General features: G+C 37.5%; 1 long non-coding RNA gene across 16 annotated transcripts; it reads left to right on the top strand.

The window, feature by feature from the left end:
• The first annotated feature begins 17846 nt into the window (after positions 1–17846).
• LOC110865464 lies at positions 17847–21561 on the top strand. Of its 16 annotated transcripts, none has more exons than XR_004860828.1 (8): positions 17847–18244; positions 18344–18461; positions 18702–18761; positions 19621–20252; positions 20388–20453; positions 20526–20677; positions 20785–20860; positions 21001–21561. It is a non-coding gene; the product is annotated as an uncharacterized LOC110865464 (long non-coding RNA). The 16 variants fall into 16 exon arrangements; XR_002550690.2 differs by having other exon boundaries at positions 18344–18471; XR_002550695.2 differs by having other exon boundaries at positions 19697–20453.
• The last annotated feature ends 605 nt before the right edge of the window (positions 21562–22166 follow it).

The raw sequence follows: 22166 nt of genomic DNA, 5'->3' as shown, positions 1-22166 counted from the left end.
AAGGATATTTATGGTATGTTTAACTTATGGACATGTTCCGGAATGTTCGTTATAGTTCAGATTGGCATACTTTCGCAGTTTGTCAAGTTTAGTCCCTGTAAGCGAATTAACTTGTTTTTGCTATACCAAAGCCTTCAAAACTTATTTCTAAGTTATGTAAAGGTTATTCAAGGTACGTTGAGTGTATGTTGATGTTCCGGAGTATTTGTCGCAATAAACTGAGTACGTTTACGCACCAGTTTGCGTATAATGCTCCAGAAAGCGATGTAGAGTTTGAATTTGAACAATAATTGATATGTGCAAAACATACACATATTTATACAAGATCCCAAGTATGAAATACAATATTTCATCGGCTTGGTATTTGTTTGATGGTCGCGGTGACACAGGTGTCACAGGTTGGAGCTAAACGATACGGTGCGCGGGCTATAGGTGCTGCTCCAGGAGCTAACTCAATCTGGAATTCGACTTGGCGGTGAGGCGGTAAACAGGGTAAATCTTCAGGAAACACCTGAGGGAAGTCACGTACAACTGAAATATCCTCCAGCGTCTTTTCCTTTGCTGATGCGTCAGTGACAAGTGCCAGAATTGCAGTGTGCCCCTTTCGTAAACATTTCTGAGCCTTTAAGAAAGAGATGATGCCAACCACAGCACCACTCTTGTCGCCTTGAACTTCGAGCGGTTCCTGAGTAGAGCGAGGAATACGAATGATCTTTTCCTTGCACAAAATCTCTGCGTGATGTTGGGATAACCAATCCATACCGATGACGACGTCGAAACTACCCAAAACTATGGGTATAAGATTAATCGAGAAGGTCTGACCAGCTAATACAATGCTACAACCCTTGATTACGTGCGCGGCTTCTACACTCTTACCATTTGCTAGTTCTACGACATGTTTGGTGTTTAGGGGTGTTGGTGTTCGTTTTAACAATTTACTCATTTTTAAGGACATATAACTTGTATCAGCACCCGAATCAAATAAGACAGTAACATAGATATCGTCGAGAAGGAACTTACCCATAACCACGTTGGGATCATTCATGGCGTCACCCCGACCCAGCACAAAAACACGACCCCGAGCTTCGTTGCCATTGTTGTTGTTTCCCCCGTTGTTGTTGTTGTTGTTCCCGTTGCCCTGGTTGTTGTTGTTGCGATTCTTATTCTGGTTCAGTTGAGGGCAATCACGTTTGTAGTGGCCTTCAGCCCCACACTTGAAACATCCCCGGTTTCCACGCTGTCGCTGCTGGTGCTGGTTCTGTGGAGCTGGCGGTGGGAGTTGCTGGTTCTGATTTGCTGGCCGAGAGCTTCTACAATCCTTAGCCTCATGACCCATCTTGAGGCATCTTTGACAACGTTCCCTGTGACATCTTCCGCTGTGGTGTCTGTTGCACTTATTACACAGTGGGTGAATTCCCCGATATCCACCCTGCCCCTGACTACCAGATGATTGCTGACTCGAATTCTGGTAGTCATTTGTCTTGCGCTGCTGAGACTGAACAGAAACTGATCCCTTGCTGGAACCCCCCTCCCATTTTCTCTTGTTGTCACTGGGAGTAGCAGAAGTAGTGACAGCAGCAGTGGTAGCCTTGACACGTTTTGGCAGCCTGTTCTGATCCACTGCCTTATCTGTAATACGATGAGCAAGGCGCTGAATAGCCTGGATATTATAAAGATTAGCCGATGTCACATGGCTCTGGATCTCTGGCGCCAAACCCTTGAGATATAACTCAATACGTTTCACTGGAGGGTCCACCATAGTTGGGCATAGCACGGCCAGTTCATTCGACCGTTTGGTATAGGCTTCGATCTCTGACCCAACCATTTTCAAGTGATACAGTTCATCTTCCAACTTGTGAATGTCTTCACGAGTGCAGTATTCCCTTTTGATCAATTCCTTGAAATCATTCCAAGGGGTGGCGTTAGCAGCTGCCAACCCTAGGATCTGTACTTGCGCGTTCCACCAAGTCAACGCGATTCCTTCCAAAGTGCCAGTGGCGTACTTAACCCTGCGAGCCTCAGGGCATTCACACATTTCGAACACAGATTCTAGCTTCTCGAACCAATGGAGGAGTCCCACTGCCCCCTCGGTGCCACTGAAAGTACTTGGACGACAGTCCATGAAGTTCTTGAAAGTGCAGACGGGCTGCTGCGCGTGTTGACCTATTGTGTACGAATAGGACAAGGTTAAATACGAGAGTTAATGTAGGATCTAAAGATCCTAGTGTGAGTCTAAACTGCAGGGTATACTACCTGCTTGAGCAGCTGCAAGTGCCGCAGCAACTTGAGCTTGAACGAGAGCCTCTAGCTGGGCTTGAGTCATGTTAATTCGTCCGGCCATTGATCTTCACATCAAAAGCAACATAGGTGAGAGAGGTTCGTGAATAGTGCGATAACAGAAGAGTGTAAGCACATAGGTGTTCTTAAGCAATAACAAGTAGTGAGCAAAGTAATGTAAGCATACTACGAGCAAAGTTCTATACAATTCTAGCATGTAGGCAATAAACATAAACCTTATTACCTAGGATGTTGAGTCTTACACGTGGAGCGAAGCGTCGTTGTGGATCGTTGAGAGCACTGTTCTGGTTATAGTCTGGTTTTAATAAAAACGTTTTCCCATATTAAAACCAAGTTCTCTATAACCAATGGCTCTGATACCAATCTGTCACACCCCCAAAATCCACCTGCGGAGTATCACCGCTTGGGAGCGTGACTGACCAGGATCAAGCCACCAATCATATCGAACATGTAATTAATATCAAGTATAATAAATGTAAACCAATCATTCAATACGATAGGTGTTCAAAACATAATCATAGTTTCAAAATATAGCGGAAGCATAAGTATGAAAGCCCAAGGTGTAACATAAGTTCAAATGTTTAAATGTCTTAACATGGCATCCACGATCCATGCTCCACAACGACCTGCTCCTCCATGTGCAAGCTCCATGTATCTAACGACCTGCAAGGCATGTAACAGAGGATCAACAACTAGTTGAGCGAGTTCACAGTTAACAGTTCAGTAATAGTGTAGTGTGAGTAGTAGTATGTTCGTTCGTTATGTCATGTATCGTATTAGTTTCCATCGCGGCCTCCCAGGCAGGTATGCGAAGATATTAGGGGATGTTCATCCCGAGTATTCTAGACTAGGTTTATCTGTATCGCGGCCTACCAGGCAGGTGTGCGAAGATTAGTAAATTCCAGTTCGCGGCCTTCCAAAGGCAGGTGTGCGAAGTCAGTCATAATATCGCGGCCAACCCTTGGCAGGTGTGCGAAGATCAGTTCAATAAGTGTTACTAGTCTAGTCGTAGTTCTATCAGCGAAGTATATACAATAGTTCATCAAATCCCATTCCCACCCGGGAACCCCATGCCTTGGCTGTGTGAACTCACCTTGGTTTGCTCGGTATGCTTAACTATGTGCTTGCAATTAATCAATCGAGTCCTATAGTATGCATGTATATTAAATCAGATCATGTTCGTAACGATGTGCAGGTAATCTATGTCGCAAGGCGTTTGACAGTTGTCATCAAGTATCACATAAACAGCTAATCACATTTATGCAGCTTAAGCTTTACAATCAGGGTTGTTCTCAGTCGTTTTACTCAGTTATTCATCAACAGTCTTAGTAATTTTAATCGTGTTATATCGTTGCTCAGAATTACAAAACTAGCAAGCATAAGAGAGTTTACATAAGTAACAGTGTTATCACATCGCTAGTATTAACATACAAACAGATAACGAAACTCGGCTTAGGTTAACAAGCATGTGACTTATCATATCAGACATCACTTAATCTACCAAGGTCGGATCATGCACATTATGTATAAAAGTCGGACCAATGTATTGGGGGTTTAAAGGTCGGACTATGTGGCAAGGTTAACAAAACTCGGACTAGGGGTGTGGGGATCAAAACTCGGATCATGCAAGGGTGTCATGAAACTCGGACATAATAGCTTCAAGAAACTCGGACCTCATGTGCTTGAAAGGTCGGACATCCCCTTGTGGTAAAGAACTCGGACCCCCTTTTAGCTTTGTTTGAAACTCGGACATTATGTCCTTCAACAAACTCGGACCATGCTTTATGAATGAAACTCGGGCAGCACTTTATCAATCAAACTCGGATATATATCATCTATTAACAAGAATTCGGACTCTATGTGTTTATTAAAGAGTTCGGACCAGCCATATGTAAAGGAAACTCGGACATAGTGTTGTATGCATATAAGTCGGACATGCTTGGTTCATTAAAAGCTCGGACTAGATGTCTATCTTTAAAACTCAGACAATTACAAGTTCATTCACAAAACTCAGACGACTAAACAACATACGAATGTTCAAGTTCGACAGAATTGTATCAGTTACACTTTACACATTCATCGGTTACGTACTCTAGTTCATACGATCTAAACCCTAATCCATACTTTCACAACATCGAATCAAGTCAATCATGAATATTTTTGACAATACAATCATATAAATCATCAAACAGTGATTACACAATAATCAACATCTATTGGAAACACAGAACTATCATATGATGAACTAGGGTTTACACATACTACAAGAATCAAAAATAGATGACAATCAAACAATCAATAAACAATGATTAAGCAATTACCTTGATTCGATTCTAGATGGATTGGCAATCAAACTTGATGCAAAAGACTTGTGAAACCAAGAAGTATGAGGAGATGGTTGTAGAGAGGATTAGAGGAGGTGAAAGTACGTGTTTTGATTCTTTGTGAATGATTAGTGAATGATTAGGGAAGGGGATTAGGGTTATGAGTTGTTAAAGTTTCACTATCATCCCTAAGCACCCTTAAGTATTATTTATTACAGTTTCAACACCACATTCCATTATTTGTCAAATCTTTCACAAGTAACACATAACCATGCACAACCACAAAACACTATATTATATCAAAACGTATACAGTTTCATAGCAAACCAATTGTGCAAGCAAACAATTAAACAATCAATAAACGTGCAATAAATGCGTAATAGAAATCTTGGAAATTCGAGTTGTCACATGGCCCCTTCTGATCTGCACCAACTTTCAGCAATTACAGTTTTGGTCCCTGTTGCGTGTTTAAGCCATTTCCGGCACTTCTAAGGCCCGTAAAGCCAACTTTAAGGCCCTAAAATGATGCCTAAACATTGTGGACATGAAACATGCTCAAAAATGTTCCGGATGTTGGCTCGTTTGGCCGTACGATCGCGACGTTCGCTTAATTACGACGGAATGCGCATAAGCGCGAAAGACGATCCAAATGACGCGACGAATGGATTTTTCTTATGCCAAACACTAAGGCATAATATTAGGATGCTTACATAAATTTTTGGATGTCCGGATGTATTCAGAACGTAAGTTATGCGCAAAAGTGCAAACTTGTGAACTTTTTGACACTTTTAGTCCCTGAATGATCCAAAAGTTTGTTTTAGCATACTAAAACCCTCTACGCCTATTTCTAAGCTATTTAAAGGATATTTATGGTATGTTTTACTTATGGACATGTTCCGGAATGTTCGTTACAGTTCAAATTGGCATACTTTTGCAGTTTGTCAAGTTTAGTCCCTGTAAGCGAATTAACTTGTTTTTGCCATACCAAAGCCTTCAAAACTTATTTCTAAGTTATGTAAAGGTTATTTAAGGTATGTTAAGTGTATGATGGTCTTCAGGAGTATTTGTCGCACTAAACTGAGTACGTTTATGCACTAGTTTGCGTATAATTTCCCAGAAAGGGTTGTAGAGTTTGAAATTGAACAAGAATTGATATGTGCAAAACATACACATATTTATTCAAATCCCAAGTATGAAATAAAATATTTCATTCGTTTGGCATTTGTTTGATGGTTGAAGTGACACAGGTGTCACATTTGTGGTTTCAGCGGCCATTTGAGTGGCATCTGCTGTTGTGGAGGAAGATGATGGTTTTGATTTTGTTTTCGATTTTGGTTTCGTCATTTTTTATGAAGAAGATCGAAGAAGATTTTTGGAGTTATGAGAGGAAACTGCTTTGTGAAGAGAATGTTTGGAATTCAATTCGACAGTGTAAGCCTCTGTTTGGGTTTAATCAGGGTTTTATTTTAGGAAAAAAGGTGAATGCGGATGTGGGAGCGGTTATAATGATCTGACGGCTAAAAACTAACCACGTGCCAACCCCTGATGAAATGGTAATAATGGAGGACAGTTGTTTTGACAACCACTGATGGAACAACCATCAGTAGTTACAATGGTGATGAAATGAAGCAGTGGGTGATTTTTACCATCAGTACATGCTTTTATTACATCAGTAGATGGCATACCAATAGATAAAACAACGATTTTGAACATCAGTGTTTTGGTAAGAACAGAGGTTGACTGACTTTAGAGAACAGAAGTTGATGTACAACAGCATTTAAGGAACATCAGTGGTTGGAAACAATACTGAGGATCATATTTTTAACAACTGTTTGTGCAGCAATGTTTTGACTTTTGACAAGAATTTTAGCATCTGTTTGTTCAGATGTAGGAATTGATTTTATCTTGTGAAAGCACAATATCTTGTCTATCATCTGTTGAGTACCAGAAATGCTATTCTTAACAAAATACATTTTAGATGTATAATATCAAGATAAAATTGTCAGCAATTATCTTCAGAAATTTTGTTCAAGGTTTTGCCATCTGTCTATTATTTCAGACAGTGGTTTAGCATCCCAGATGATGAGGACTTTTTCTACTAAAACAACTCATTTTGTGTCTAATTACTTGAACTAGAACATGAGTGTCTTAGTAGTTCAAAAGCAATTTGCAATCAATTTTTGATCTGTGACAACCAAACTTGAGCTTAACATGACCTTGATATGTGTGTCATTTCCTTTTGATCAGATTTAAGGATAGTAATTTCACACAAAAAATAAAGAAATTACATCCTGACCAGAGATGAACTTTTACAATCAAAAATAAGTAAAAGAACAAAATATATTCTATAAAAAGTAAAACACATCTGGTTTTATTTAGAGGAAAACACCTTAAAAAAACAAAGGATGTTTTGAAGATAATCAAAGGATCTGACAGCTTTTCATGAAGTTCATGATCTTATAATTCTCAAGTTATTTTGACCACTGTTTGGGGTCATTTTCTTGACAATTGATCGTAAATTCCTTTTTAAGCACAATCACTTGAGATGCCATTTGTAGGAACGTTTTCCGACCTGACGAGTCGTTCAGAAGAGCACTTAGACTAATTCAGAGGCGGAATTCATTGAACTAGTCTTCGTAAAGCTTGATTTCACTACTTAATGTCTCCTCTATTGATTAACTGTCAAATTACAAGTTCTTGGAGACAAACGGGCAGAGCTTCGCCGTAACACCTTGAAAAACACACCCCTAGATCGCTCATATGATCTCCTATATATAGGCATTTGGGATCGCTTATATGACATGGTCCAATAAGCGACCCAAACACATGCCACTCGAGCGATCCATCACAAAGTCACTCGAGCGGTCTAGATGATATGCCATTCGAGCGATCCTACTATCTAACTGGGCCATAAGAGCGATCTAAAGCCCAATAAGCGATCCTATCTAATACAAGATTTCTCGTTTACTATTCACAATACAATCAGCCCTACCCTAAGACTCGAACGAAGATGTAGTCGACAGACAACTGCACCAACAGACTCCCCCTTGAATGTTGACGGAATCTTTAGTGAGAGTCTTCAATCATTCACAGCTCTTCAATCTTGTTCGGTCTTCTTCAGGAACTCTGTCTGGAATCAAATCTTCTTCAGAAATTCCTTCCTGAAAACATATGCCTGGATCTTTCTCTGGTTTTAACTTTCGTCAGACTCCCCCTATCATCATGCTGGGATCTCTGTCTGGAAATCGTTATCACCATTGAAATCAACTCCTGGCTTTCTTCGTTTAAGCTCTTCTCTGGTTCTGATGTGTCTCCTGGCCATCTGTAGCAACAGGATCAGAAACCTGCAAGACTCAGACATACTATCACAATACAAAAACAATTATGATTCAACTTAATGAATCAACTAATCATCTGATACTTTTTACAATTAAACACTGATTACAAATTTGAAACATTCCAATTTCTGATTCAACCTAATGAATCATTTTAAACATTTCAAACTAATTAACCAACTTGTCTGTTCATCAAGTTTAGCCTTTGAGATTTTGAAAATCAGTTCTTCAACATCAGTTGTCAAAACTCTTTTTGGATTTTTCAAAATATGAAACGTAAATGTACAAACAAGAATTTAAACGCAGAACAAACATATTTGTTTTTTTGTGAGTTTGTGCAAGAGGATCATATCAGTTTTTGAGACACATCAACCGCACCGTTAAGCTTTTAGACATTTTATGTTCTAAACGATTCACGTTGATTGACGATATAGTTGTCCTCTTAAATTTTCATACAACTTTCAATCTATTCAGGATACTATTTAGGTGTTTTATGAACTTAGTTCAATTCATGTGTCCCACCTCTTGGATATACTCCCGTATCCAGAATCCCAATATTCAGTCTTACAGGTATGAATACTACAATGATGTCTGTACATAATTTAGGGGTTAAATGCGAGAACTGAGGGATCTCAGGTCAGAACTTCCGTTCAGCAGAGAGATATCAGCTTCGACTTAGCAGTGTGTCCCCTTTAGAGGATCTTTTCAGCTACAACAGATGATTATCAATTTTATTGTCTAATCAGCTGAGGGCTTTATGCTATGTTTCAAGCATTTTGCGGAAAGTATTAGCCAAGGACTAGGTCAGAACTACCGTTCAGTAGAAGTCCCGGAATAATACCCCAGACATCATAGAGTATAAACACCTAGTATATCAGAATACGAGACCTTTCAAACGAGATTTCAGGGGTTACCTATATATCCAAGTAGTGTTCCCCACAAATTTCACAAGTTTGAAATTTTAGGTTTATATCCCGAATAAATCTACTAAATGTACGAAAACCTATCGTCACATCATCAGTGAGACCGTTTATCACATTTGACATTACATATCTTTAGCGTGCTGTGATAGTCCACTGATTTACTATCATTTCCTCTTTTACGCAACAAAACTCATTTTTAAATTTTATCATGTTTTTGGCTTTTTCAAATTTTCTGATTTTTTTGGATTTTCTAAAAATTCTTACTCCCCCTAAAATTCAAATACATCTAAAGAAAATTGAAAACAAATTGTACAGAACATGACAACTGATATCGAAACACTTCAATTCTCCATCCGTTTGGCTTAAACAATCAGAACTCCCCCTCACAACAAACTATTTTCCCATAATGATTTCAAAACACTTAAGTTTGTTTTAATCAGAATGGTTTTTCCGGAAAATAAGTTTCGTTGTTTTTACCTTTTGTAAAATTGGGGCAAAATCATCACATTGTTTACCAAATTCATGAATGATAATTAACTCAAGCTCAATTTAATGACCTTGATTTAATTACTTGTAAGATCAACACCATTCCACAACTATAAACTTTCAAACCTGTTTTTCAACCAATTACCATCATTTGGTTGAATTCTCAAAGTGCCGATTCCTACTCCTCGCTTACAAACCTGGGAGTTCCGGCAAATCCTGCAACTTCTCAAACACAGATTTAGAAAGATGCCGATTCATGATCCACAACACCATCTTGGGATCTCCGGCAAGTCAGGTTTTTCATTTAAAAAGATCCACCCAAGCCCGACCAGCCTTGGGTGTTTTCGACAATTTTACCTCAACCAATGGCTCCTCTGGCTTTGACGAACCAGAATCATTGCCTGAATGTGGCTTGTCTGACTTTAATGAGTCAGATTCATCGCCGACATGTGGCTCCTTTGTTTCCGAAGAAACAGATTCATCGCCACAGAATGTTACCTTCTTCTTTTCCTTTTTCGTCCTCAGATTTGTATCTGATGAATTCAGTTTACTTGACTTTGTTGTCGAGTGAATCGATTTATCAGCACTCTTATTCGATCTGTCGGGTGAACCTGAGGACAATATCTTCTCGAGATATTCTCTTGCCTTCTTTCTCTTTTTCCTCAGTCTGTCTTTTTGCCCCTGTGAAAGCTTTACTTTCTTTTCTTGAGTTGATTGTGCTTGAACTTTAGGTTTCAGAACCTTCTGTTCCTGGGGCTTGACTTTGACTGGAATCTTTGTCGCTTTCTGAGAATTAACTCTCAATCTTTCACTAGATTTCCTTGGGCAATCTTTGGCAATGTGACCTTTGATGTTGCAATTAAAGCATCTCCTGGTCTCATAACTCCAATACTGGCAGTTAACAGCAATGTGTCCTTGATATCCGCAGCTGTAACACACTCTGTTATCGTACCAATCACCATTTTGAGTCCAAACGTTCAGATCAAAGCATTGTTTGGCTTGGTGATATTCTTTCCTCAAGTTTGCTGGATTTTGCTTTGAAGCACTGTGATCCGACCTGCACCACTTATTACCAACAATTTTTTAATTATCATTTTTTACCTTTTGTAATTTTTTCTTTTGATTGGATGATCGATCTGATGAGCTTTTATTATCTTTTTGAACAATTTTCTCATTTTTAATTTTTTGTTTCTGTTCTGCTTTCTTCTTCAAAGGTTTTTGCTTCGAGCATTCACCCTTTTCAGTTGATTGCAGAACAGTTTTCTGAAATTTTTCCTTTTTATCATCAGATTTTTCATCACAATCTTCAACTTTGACATAGTCAAAGTTTGTGACATTGTCACTCATTGGAACATAATTGATTGGTTTTGGACAAGGAAACTTCAAATTGTCTGATGAAGTCACAAAACCTATCATTTTTTTCTCAAGTTCATCAATCTTGCTTCTGGAATTCTCAGCTTCTTTTTCAAACTGAGATATTCTTTCAAGATGAGACTTGATTGAATTTTCATTTTCATTTTTCAAATTTTCAAGAACAGATTTTTCATTTTCCAAAATTTTTATCTGTTCTTGGAATTTGGATTCATTTGCTTTCAGATTCTTGTTTTCAAGCTTAATCCAGAAATCCTCTTCTTCTGATGATTTCTTTTTGCTTTCAAACTCTTTTTCTAACTCCTTGATTTTCTTTCGAGCACTTTCACATTCCTTCTCCAAATTTATAATTTTCTGAAGATGTGAATTGATCAATTTTTGCTTCTCAATGTTGTTTTGGCTAAAAACATTTCTCCCATCTTCAATAATTTTCAGTTGATTTTGAAATTCTTTTTCACTTTTTGTTTTTTCAATTTCAAAATCCTTAATTTTCTCTTCAAAAACTTTTTCTTTGTCCTTCAACTTTTTGTTTTCAAATGTCAAACTGTTCAAATTACTTAACAGTTTGTCATTTTCAGCTTTCAACTTCTCATAATTTTCCTTCAAAAAAAGAATCTGATTATCATCAGCTTGCTTCACATCTTCTAACTTCTTGACTTCCGATGTCAAACTTTCCGCATCCTTTAAGAGTTTGTCATTTTCAGTCTTGAAGCGGTCACATTTTGAGCATGCTGATGCAGAACCTGAAGATCCAAACTCTACAGATTCTTCAATCTTTGGAGTATCCTTTGTTTCCATCTTGTCGATTCCTGCACGAAAGAGTTTAACAAAATCAAAAGGATTCATATTATCATCAATATAACATTTCCTTTTGATATGATATTTCAGAGTACTCTTTGTCGCAAGAAATACACAAACTCTTCTATCAACTTCAATGAGTATATCCAGCTCCAGTCTATGTAAATTCTTTTCCATCTTGGCTAAAAACTCTTTCCTTTTCCTTTCTTCCTTATAAAATTCTCCTCTAACTTCATTAAAGAACTGATATGGAAAAAGCTCTAGAAAAAAATCTTTCTGTTTCAGTTCAACCATAAACTCATCCCATTTAGCAGGTAATGCAGTTGTTAATTTTGATAGATATTCATCATTTGACATCTTAATATCCATTCTTCTCATATTGTCTGTTAAAACTTTAAATCGTGCTTCCATCTCATTCAAAGTTTCATCCTTTTGACATATGAAAAATTCAAAACTTTTAACCCAAGTGTCCGTACTCACATTTATATAATCGGTATCCATATTTCTCATATACCAATTATTAAAATCCTCTAGCATATTGTTTTCTTGTTCATCAAATACCATCGTCATTTTTCACAAATTCACTAACAATTTCCCAACTTTGACAAATTGTTCAAATAAGCGGACTGCTCTATAAGCGATCCAATCAATCTGATCAATATGCGAACCAGTTAGACACACCGTTCGAGCGAACTGTCCAATCAGCGGTCCAATAGAATTGCCTAATAAGCGAACCAAGCAATGTCCGAAAGAACGGTCCAAATGCTATTCGTATGAGCGATCCAGACAATTACAATTCGAGCGATTCAGATAAATTGTGCTAATGAGCGGTCCAGAATTTGTCAAATGAGCGGTCCAAAGAGAATCCTTTGAGCGGATCAGAGTATGTTCGAACAAGCGGACCAAATTCAATTCCAATTTTGACCCACTTAAACTTCGAATTTAGATCTGAAACTTTCTAGGGTTTGTCTCTGTGTAGTTGCGCACAATCCCTGATATTTTGAGACGATTCCGACCGTCAAATCTTTCCGAATGAATAAAAGAAGGTGCAGAAATCAGAATTTTGAGCGAAAATCGAGCTAAACGGTAAGAACTCTTCCTCCTGAGCTCTGATACCACTTGTAGGAACGTTTTCCGACCTGACGAGTCGTTCAGAAGAGCACTTAGACTAATTCAGAGGCGGAATTCATTGAACTAGTCTTCGTAAAGCTTGATTTCACAACTTAATGTCTCCTCTATTGATTAACTGTCAAATTACAAGTTCTTGGAGACAAACGGGCAGAGCTTCGCCGTTACACCTTGAAAAACACACCCCTGGATCGCTCATATGATCTCCTATATATAGGCATTTGGGATCGCTTATATGACATGGTCCAATAAGCGACCCAAACACATGCCACTCGAGCGATCCATCACAAAGTCACTCGAGCGGTCCAGATGATATGCCATTCGAGCGATCCTACTATCTAATTGGGCCATAAGAGCGATCTAAAGCCCAATAAGCGATCCTATCTAATACAAGATTTCTCATTTACTGTTCACAATACAATCAGCCCTACCCTAAGACTCGAACGAAGATGTAGTCGACAGACAACTACACCAACACTATTGTTACCAGAACAATTCCTGTATTGATGAATGCACACAGTTGCATGATGACCACTGATGAGCTAACTTTGACCTCATAAGTGTTTTATGCTTATACTCTTTTCTTTTGATTTCAAAAGTTTTCAGATAATCACACTTTGAGATTTGTTCATTCTCTTTTTCCCTTTTTACTCTTTTTATTCACATGTTCAGAAATACTCACTAGGAGATTATATTTTGAACATACTTTGTCCAGAATCACTTTGAAGTAATGTTTTGAGAGATCTGACCACATTTGTGCATCTTTTATTACAGATCTCACATTACATTTGATTAGGACTGTTTTTACACCTTATTTTCTTAATGTATTTGACAAAGTTGATTTGGTCCTTTTGAGGATTTTCAATCTGCCTTTGAGCACATAAGAAGTTTTGACTAAAGCTTTATTTCCCTCTTTCTATGTCAGCAGAACACTATTGTTTAAATGAACATAGGTTTTGCTGATCTGAGGTTCATACTTTAGCATTTTAGTGAAAACATCACAAATGTCAAACCAATAATTGAAATCAATTTTGGAAATGTTGAACGATCCCATAATTTATCAGATATTTTACAGATCTGAAAACTATGAGTATTTTGTGCATGAAATCACTTGTTGCTTAAAATTTGTGTGTCATATGACATCTTGGTTGATTTACAGAGTTTTTGAAAAACCATTTTGATCATGATTCACCCGTTACTCTGTTTTTCAACTGAATACAACCGCCCTTAGTATCAATGAATTGTGAGCTGAACTGTTATGTCAAATTGATTGTTAGATCGAATTTGACTGTCCAAGCTCTGATACCAATTGTTAGGATCTGAGGCTCTCATGATTGAGTTTGTTTGCATAAAAATGAAGCATTCAGAACATATGTAATGATGTAAGTGCAGTGGAAATGAGTAGCAAACTTTGTAAACACAATCAAAGGAGAATATAGTTTGATAAACAATTGCTTCACATTAAGTCAAATGATTAAAATACAAAGCAAATGATTACAGCATGTTTACAGAACTAAACTCCCCCTAAGCCAGACACTCCAGGGTTGGTTGCACAAGATGAAAGGATGAATTGAGGAGAAGAACTCACTCAAGACGATCAAATGTAACAGTACAGAGTACTGCTCCATTTATAGGCAAACCAAACTACTAAAGCATCTTAGCTGACGTCACCATGATAGTGACATCTAACGACCTAACAAACTATAAACACTGATCTATACAAAACTACTGATGTCTAACAACTGATTAATAATACAATACAAAACAAGTCTAACACTGTTCACGTTCCACTGTTGTAGCCTAAGCACTGATTACTTGAACATCAGTGCTTTCTTCAAAAGGTGATCAGTCTTTGAATGAGCAGTGCTTGGATCTTCAGCAGTACTTGAGAGACAGCAGTAGATAGAGCTCAGTGTTTGTCTTCAGCAGTCTTTAAGAGTATCATCAATGTTTAGTTCATCAGTTGTTGTAGTGAGCAGCACTTATGATTTATCAGCTGTTAGAATACCACTGTCAAGGGGAATGCAAAGTGTAAATTGCTGCTTATTGATAGTCCACTGATGAGATCCGGTTTTGGCTTTACATTTTCTGTTCCTCTGTTAGGGTTCAATCCCAACAGAAGTTTTATTTCTTTTAAATCTTCTTCATCATTAACCAGCCCGAACTTTTTCTTTGAGAATTTGTTTAAAACTGGTGGTGGAACTTGATGATATCCCACCCCTGTTCCATCCGAAAATACATCTTCGCCAGCTTTGTTTTTCCCGATGGGTTTGGGAACAATGTGCTGCAAAACAAAGCTCGCGGAGTTGTAGCTGGTTAATTTTAATTAGATGTGTTCATTTTCAATTTTCACCTCTTGAAATTGAAGCTTCAGTTTAGCAATTTCATCCAATTGTTTATTGATCAACTCTTCTTTCACCCTAAGCACACCTGACAGTTGAAGATTCTCTTTTGTTGTTTTACCATTTCGTTCATCAGAATCTTTAACCGTTCACTTAAGCTTTTCAAAATTTTCAGTGATGTGACGATTTTCATGAATGAGTTTTTCATTTTCTTTCTTAGTTCTTTCTATGTCACTTTTATCACTTTCAATTTTTTCAGTTAACTCTAAAGCACGATCGTTTGAAGCTTTCAGCATTTTATCCCGGTTTAAGATCTGATTTTCTACTTCTATTACTCTTTTTGTCAGATCTTCAACTTTTTTGTTGTTAAGATAAGCGATAGTACTACAATCTTTGCAGTTTTTCATGCAATTCTTGTAGTCACTTTCACGTTTAACTTTCTTACCTGACACTTGATTTGTATCAATCTGAGTGACCTGGCTTTTTGACTCAGTTCCAGAACTAGAATCTACGTCCAGTTCCTTTGCAGCAAGAACTTTGTCCGCCATCTTCATCAGATGTTCAGCTGTGAGCTCCTGTGATGTATCTATCAATCCGTCATCAATCTTCTTTTCTGCCATCTTCACTTTTTCTTCTATCTCTTCCACTTTCTTTTCACCGCCACCCCACCATTCTTTCTGTCTGGCTTCTTCTTCTTTAGCGTACTGCTGAATGACTGCATCAACACTGATGGAATTGGGATCAACTGCGATATTTCCTTGTGGATCAAGGTAGCATTCTCTGTTTTCATCCCATCGTTTTGCCCTTTTTGCTTCTTTGAAAATGTTGTAGATTCTGCTATTTTTTATTGGGCTTTCATTCTTCTGTTCACAAACTTTTCTTCTTCCGTTCTGTTGTCTTTAAACGGAACAATCTTTGTTGCTGCGAACGCATAACCAACTGTGTCTTCCTCAGGCAATATCTCACTCCAGTCATATCCTTCATCGTCATGAATGACCGCAAGAGCTCTAGACTTCTCTTTCTCTTCAATCTGTTTCAGCCTGGGTGTGACATCTATGTCACTTAAACCATCAATCAAATACCAAACCAATGAAATATTGTATTTCATACTTGGGATTTACAAAAACATGTGCATCATTTGCACATATCAACTCTTGTTCGATTTCGGGCTTTAGATCGCTTTCTAGAGGGTTATACGCGCACTGAAGCGTAAATATAACCAGTTTAATGCAACAAACACTCCGGAATAGTGACATAGGCTTAACATACCTTAAATAACCTTCACATAACTTAGAAATAGGTTTTGGATGGTTTGGTATGCCAAAATCAAGTTTATTCGCTTACAGGGACTAAATTCGACAAACTGCGAAAGTATATCAATTTGTACTGTAACAGACCCTCCGAAACATGACCATAAGTGAAACATACCCTAAATATCCTTTACATAGCTTAGAAATAGGCTTTGAGGTGTTCTGTGTGCTAAAATAAACTTTCTGGTCATTCAGGGACTAAAAGCGTCAAAAAGTGCGGAAGTTTGCATTATCGCGCATAACTTACGTTCTGAATACATCCAGACATCCAAAAATTTATGTAATCATTAAAATATTTTATTTTAGTGTTTGGCATGATAAAATTCCATTCGTCGCTTAATTTGGATCGTTTTTGCGTTCGTTACGACTTCCGTCGTAATTAACCGAACAACGCAACCGTACGGCCAAACGAACTGACATCCGAGATATTTTTGAGCATTTTTTTGAGTTCCCTATACTTTAACTTCATTTTGGAGCCTTGAAATGAGGTTAACGGGGCTTAAACATGTCAAAAATGAGCCGAAATGCATTTTTATCAAGTTAAGGGACCATTTCTGTCAATTCTGGAAACTATGCCCAGGCGGGCCGCGTGAGAGTTTGTGTGTGCCTTACGCGAGCCGCATGAGAGTCCCAGAACAGCAAAAAAATCTGTTCCAGCTGTTACTAGCTGTTCCACACCCTTGAACCTGCTTCTAGAAATCCTATAAATACCCCCACCCCTTGACTTGCAAAAACCGCACTTGATTTTCTGAGATTTCTCTAAGTTGAAGTGCTAGCCACTTCATACCTGAGAATACTTGGGAAATCAAAGCTTGCGGGGACCTTTTATAAGTATTCTTTCGTTCTTTTCATTCGTTTTCATCGTTAAAGTCAAACTACGTTTGACTTTCTGCATAGACCAGTTTTTGGTCAAAGCGAAGTTCGTTTGAACTTCATAACGTGAGCGTAATCACGATGGTTATAGTTCCCTAGTGACTATACCCACTGATTACCACGTTATCTAGGCTCAGTAACGAGTCGTAGTTTCGGCCAAAATGCGTTTTCTCGCGTATTTTGTAACCAAACTACTCTTGGGTATAAAAACCGTTTGTTTTAATACCAAACCTATTTTCTAACTTTACTAAACATGTTCTAGCATGTTTAGCTCGTCGCTTTTAGTTTTGTGCTTGTTTAGGGTCATAGAGGTCAGCAATCTATTCAATCGCTTATACTTTCGAACCCGACCCATTTGGTCAATCATTAGGATTCGACCAAATAATTTAGGTGACCATAAGTAGTGTTACAACCCGTGATCTCAAGGTAAAAGCCGCTTGCTTCGCGTTTAGAAATCAAACCATATACTTATTTTGTTTGATAAATTTAATTTATGTCTATCAAATTAATATATATATCTATACTATATTAATAAGCATATCCAAAGGACTTCTTGAAGTCATTGAAATTTCCTTAAAACACCTTTAAAGCATGATGTACAAGTCTTTTAAGCATTAGAAAACATCACTTTCCATTTATACCCTTTGCTAAAAAACACGGGATACCATTAGGGTTTCAACTTCATTCATTTCAAAACATTTCAAAATCGCCCTTCCCTGTACACCTTTCTCTCTCTCTCTCTGGCGATTCAGAACGATTTCACTAGATCTGCTCCTCTCTTTGGCGATTCAGGAACGATTTCACCAGATCTATGAAGTTTCAACAAATCGATGAAGATTCTGACCTCCTGGTTCCGTTTTCCGGCTTTTATTGGCGTTCCCTGCACCTCTCTCTCTCTCTCTGGCGATTCAGAACGATTTCACTAGATCTGCTCCTCTCTCTGGCGATTCAGGAACGATCTCACCAGATCTATGAAGTTTCAACAAATCGATGAAGATTCTGACCTCCTGGTTCCGTTTTCCGGCTTTTATTGGCGTTTTTCAACATTCATCAAGGGTAAGTGACACCGTCCTTTTGTTTCTGAACACTATTTCTTCATGTATTCACTGGATTTTACTTGCTTTTGTTTGTGTTTTGGATTTTCGTTTTTTGTAGGTCATGGTTTAAAGACTAGATCTGGTGAAGAATAATAAGAATATTTGGAAGGAGACAACAAAATCATGGAGAAGAATCAGATCTCGGTGGTTGGAGTTCCAGATGCGATTCCCGTCAAGTATGTGGAGGTGACCGAGGTTTTAATTTCAGTATAGTGGATAAATTCCCGTCTTTGTGTGTTCATGTGAAGTTTCGTACTTATCAATTGAATTTACAATCTGTCAATCTATATATGCGCATACTAAGTAAGGATAAAGATTATAAGGGTTTGTCATGGTTATATATTCTTATCGTAGATCATAGAAGAGAGATATTGGGGTCAAGTCAACAAGTTAACTCAGAATATTATCTCTTGCAGAACTGAAGGCTGCAGCAACATGGAAAGTTGATGGAGCAGGATCATCAAACATTACCGAAGGTCATTTAAGTAACAGACACACTTTCATTGATATGAAGTTTCTTTCTATAATTATATGAGATATAATACGCATGAAAAAACTGTTGTATTGGTTTAAGTTATGATCATACACTAATTTTGGGTAATCCTCAACAATTCTGATAAACTAAATAAGACAGTAATTAATTAGTTTGTCAAATTTCTGGTATGGGATATCAATCACTGCAAAGTCATGAAAACACCTTTTTTCCCATAAAAATGACTTTTTTTTTCTTATACGATTAGCTTGTCAAATTTCATTAAAAAACTATATCATCTCATTGAAAGTCTTATTTTTATGAAGAAGTTTTATGCATCAAAAGTACATTTTGGGCAATTTTCAACATATTGATCTGGTTTCAAAATATGCTCAGAGAGTAAGTTCACATTAACGACCGAAACTGGAGGAATTAAAACTTTACGTTATATTTTTGGGTCTTGATTGAAGATCTGGTTTCAAAAATATGCTCCGAGACTAAGTTCACATTAACGACCGAAACTGGATGAATTAAACTTTACATTATGTTTTTGGGTCTTGATTGAATTTAATAATGGTGTTTTAAATTTGCAGTGGACACTTTATTTAAAGCATTGATTGGTGCTTTGATCGTTCAAGAGATACAAACCAAAAAATTATGGCAACTAAGACGTTTAAAGCATTGATTGGTGCTTTGTGGACACTTTATCACAATTTATTATCTAATTGTTTTTATTTAACCTCACATAATCAATATAAAACACACATCTAAACACCCTCTAATATGCATGTCTTAAAGAACAAGTTTGGCAACTAAGACGTTTAATAGTTTACAATCTCACAGACGGTTAATGCAATTTCTAGGTACCAGCTGCAGGGAACAATATAGTAGAAGTTACTATGCTCCGGAGTTGCCTCATTTATCTCATCTTGGTTTCAGGGGCCCGATAACACATCCATATTTCAAATTTTGTATTACAGAGATGGACAAATTTCTTGAAAAGTTTGCCACTATTAGAATTCCAGTGTCGATGGTGGCTCTGTGATGGTGAATCCTGGCGGCATCATCTGCAAATATGTGTGGTCGACAGTGGCGATCAATGGGACCATAAGAGGGCTGAAGCCGGTCTAACAACAACAGCAATTGGCGGCTACACGGGTGTCAAGAGGCAGCTGATCTGGTGGTAATAGGCGGTTGATCTGGCGGTTATGTGAGAGAGTGTAAAAGGCTGCATTTAGTGACCAAACGACAGCGAAGAACATCGGTATTGAGCTACTAAAATAGTGCAGCGAACAGGACAGCAACGTCGTGAATTCAGGTGCGCTTTTGGGATCAAAACATTTAGTGTTTGGGTTCATTACCGGTTTTCGGGTTCGGGTTGTGTTGTGTTGGGGTTTGTGTCAGATTTTCAGGTTCGCGCCATGTTGGGCCAGTATGGTACATTTGTTTTAAAAGCTGGTTGAATAGAAGTCTCATATGGGTTTGGCTTAATAAGGTAACTGTTGATACAGGGAATGTAAAGTTTTTAACCCATTTTTTATTTTTTAGTTTTGTTAGTACTTGCTTAATAAGGTAACTGAAATTATTTTTTTTGAATTTCATATGCATGCATGGTTGTTGTCTACTAAAGAAGTTTGACTACGGACAAGGAGTATGTTAATTCCACTGGAAAACCCATAAAGTTCGGATCGCAGAGGTAATCTTTGTTTACAGGTTATTTTTGTAAGTAAAATTGATGCTAGGGGTGCTTACAGTCTTGCTCAACCAGATATAACAAAAAAAAGGTTGAGACGAATCGCAAACTATGGTTTTTTGAAACAACCAACCAAACTGGTCGGGTTGGGTGGGCCAACCGTGCAAACGCGGCAGATGAGACCGAAAGAGATGAGATTTGTTGCTGATGATTGCATAACAAGCAAGGTTTTTAGTTTTAACTCATCACAGATATGTTCATGTTTTTTTTCTTTCGTTTTTATTACTTTTGGTGGTTTTTCAGTTTTTGATGTGTTCTAAATGGTTTGGTTCAGCCGTTCAGGATTATGGTATGCTAGGAGAAGCTTATAAAACCCAAGAAGCTATTTAGTCAACATTTTCATTTAAATGGTTCGGTTTTTATGTTTATCTTTAAAGTATAATTTTTGCAAAAATGTAAACAAATGTGAGATTTTTTTACATGCCATATTTTTACATGAGGTGTGGAAGTGACAATCACTTTATGTACATGTCATATTTTTGTTTAGCAGATTGTGGCTGCAGAGACCATCTTCGGACAGCGGTGAGCAGTGGCGGTGGATGGTGATGTTACTCGGAGGTTGCTGGGTTGATTATGGGGAACGTTGCAAGTTCCGGTGACCTTTGATTCATATATCTGGTTGTTAGTGAAGTTATGGACATATCTGATGATGGATAGTGTAAACTAGGTGTTTTTTGATTCCAAAAAGTTGACCAACGATCATTCGTGAAGAGTGTCGCAAGTTCAGTCAGCAGCATTACTATATCAAGCGAAGGTGTAACCGTTGGATATCATACAGATCCGGTGGCGGCTATGGTAGATGTGGTATGATTGTGGAGCTATTCTAAGCATATGAAAACAAGAGTGTTTGATCTGAAAGTTGTATGAATTGGTTATTTGGGGTTAGTTTTAAGTTTCTTTTTTAGTTTTTAATGTTGTAGTATCTAACTATTAAGGTTGTTTTTGTATGTAATATGTGCATGGCATATTGGTTTGTTGGGAGATTTAAGGTTAATGTAACTCTTCTCTTTATGTTTTTCTTTCTATGAAAGTATATGAAAGTATGGAAACATGTAAATGGCATGGTGGAACAACTCATATGATAAAATGGTATACATGGTGTTTTTCAATTTATTTAATTTGTTATTTATAGCAATTCATATTTATTTTACTTTTCCGAGAATTAATAGGCTTCCTCTGTCTCAAGCTGTTTAAACTTAGAGAATTAAAAAAAATGGTGATTTGGTAATAGTTTAATAGTGTCATGTTGGCTTTTGGTTTGCTTTGCATTGTTATATTTTTTAGGCTCCTAATTAGTTGAGGGTAGAGCTTGATATTGTTACCAAAAACAATTTGTTTGAAAAAAACGCCCCGGGTGGGAAAAGGGTGTTGTGTGGCGTTTTTTAGGGGAAAAACACCCAAAAAAAAAACCCCACTACGGGTTGTCTTACCAAACTCTTCGCAACAAAGTTTTTATATTGTATACGGTTTCATGGGTATTTATTTATTATATTGTTTTTCTTATACTTGTTGCTCTTCTTTGAGAATCTGATTTTCTCAGGCTCTGGCTATGGGGATTATTTTACCTCTATTACTTATCTTGCAAATTTAACATGTGATAAAAGTTGTGTTAATAAAGTTAAAATTCATTTATTACTTGATCTCATTAATCTATAC

This window comes from Helianthus annuus, chromosome 6 (assembly GCF_002127325.2).
Source record: "Helianthus annuus cultivar XRQ/B chromosome 6, HanXRQr2.0-SUNRISE, whole genome shotgun sequence".
Taxonomy (NCBI): Eukaryota; Viridiplantae; Streptophyta; class Magnoliopsida; order Asterales; family Asteraceae; genus Helianthus; species Helianthus annuus.
Note: the sequence above shows the minus strand (reverse complement) of the source record. Positions and strands in the feature narration are given on the sequence as shown.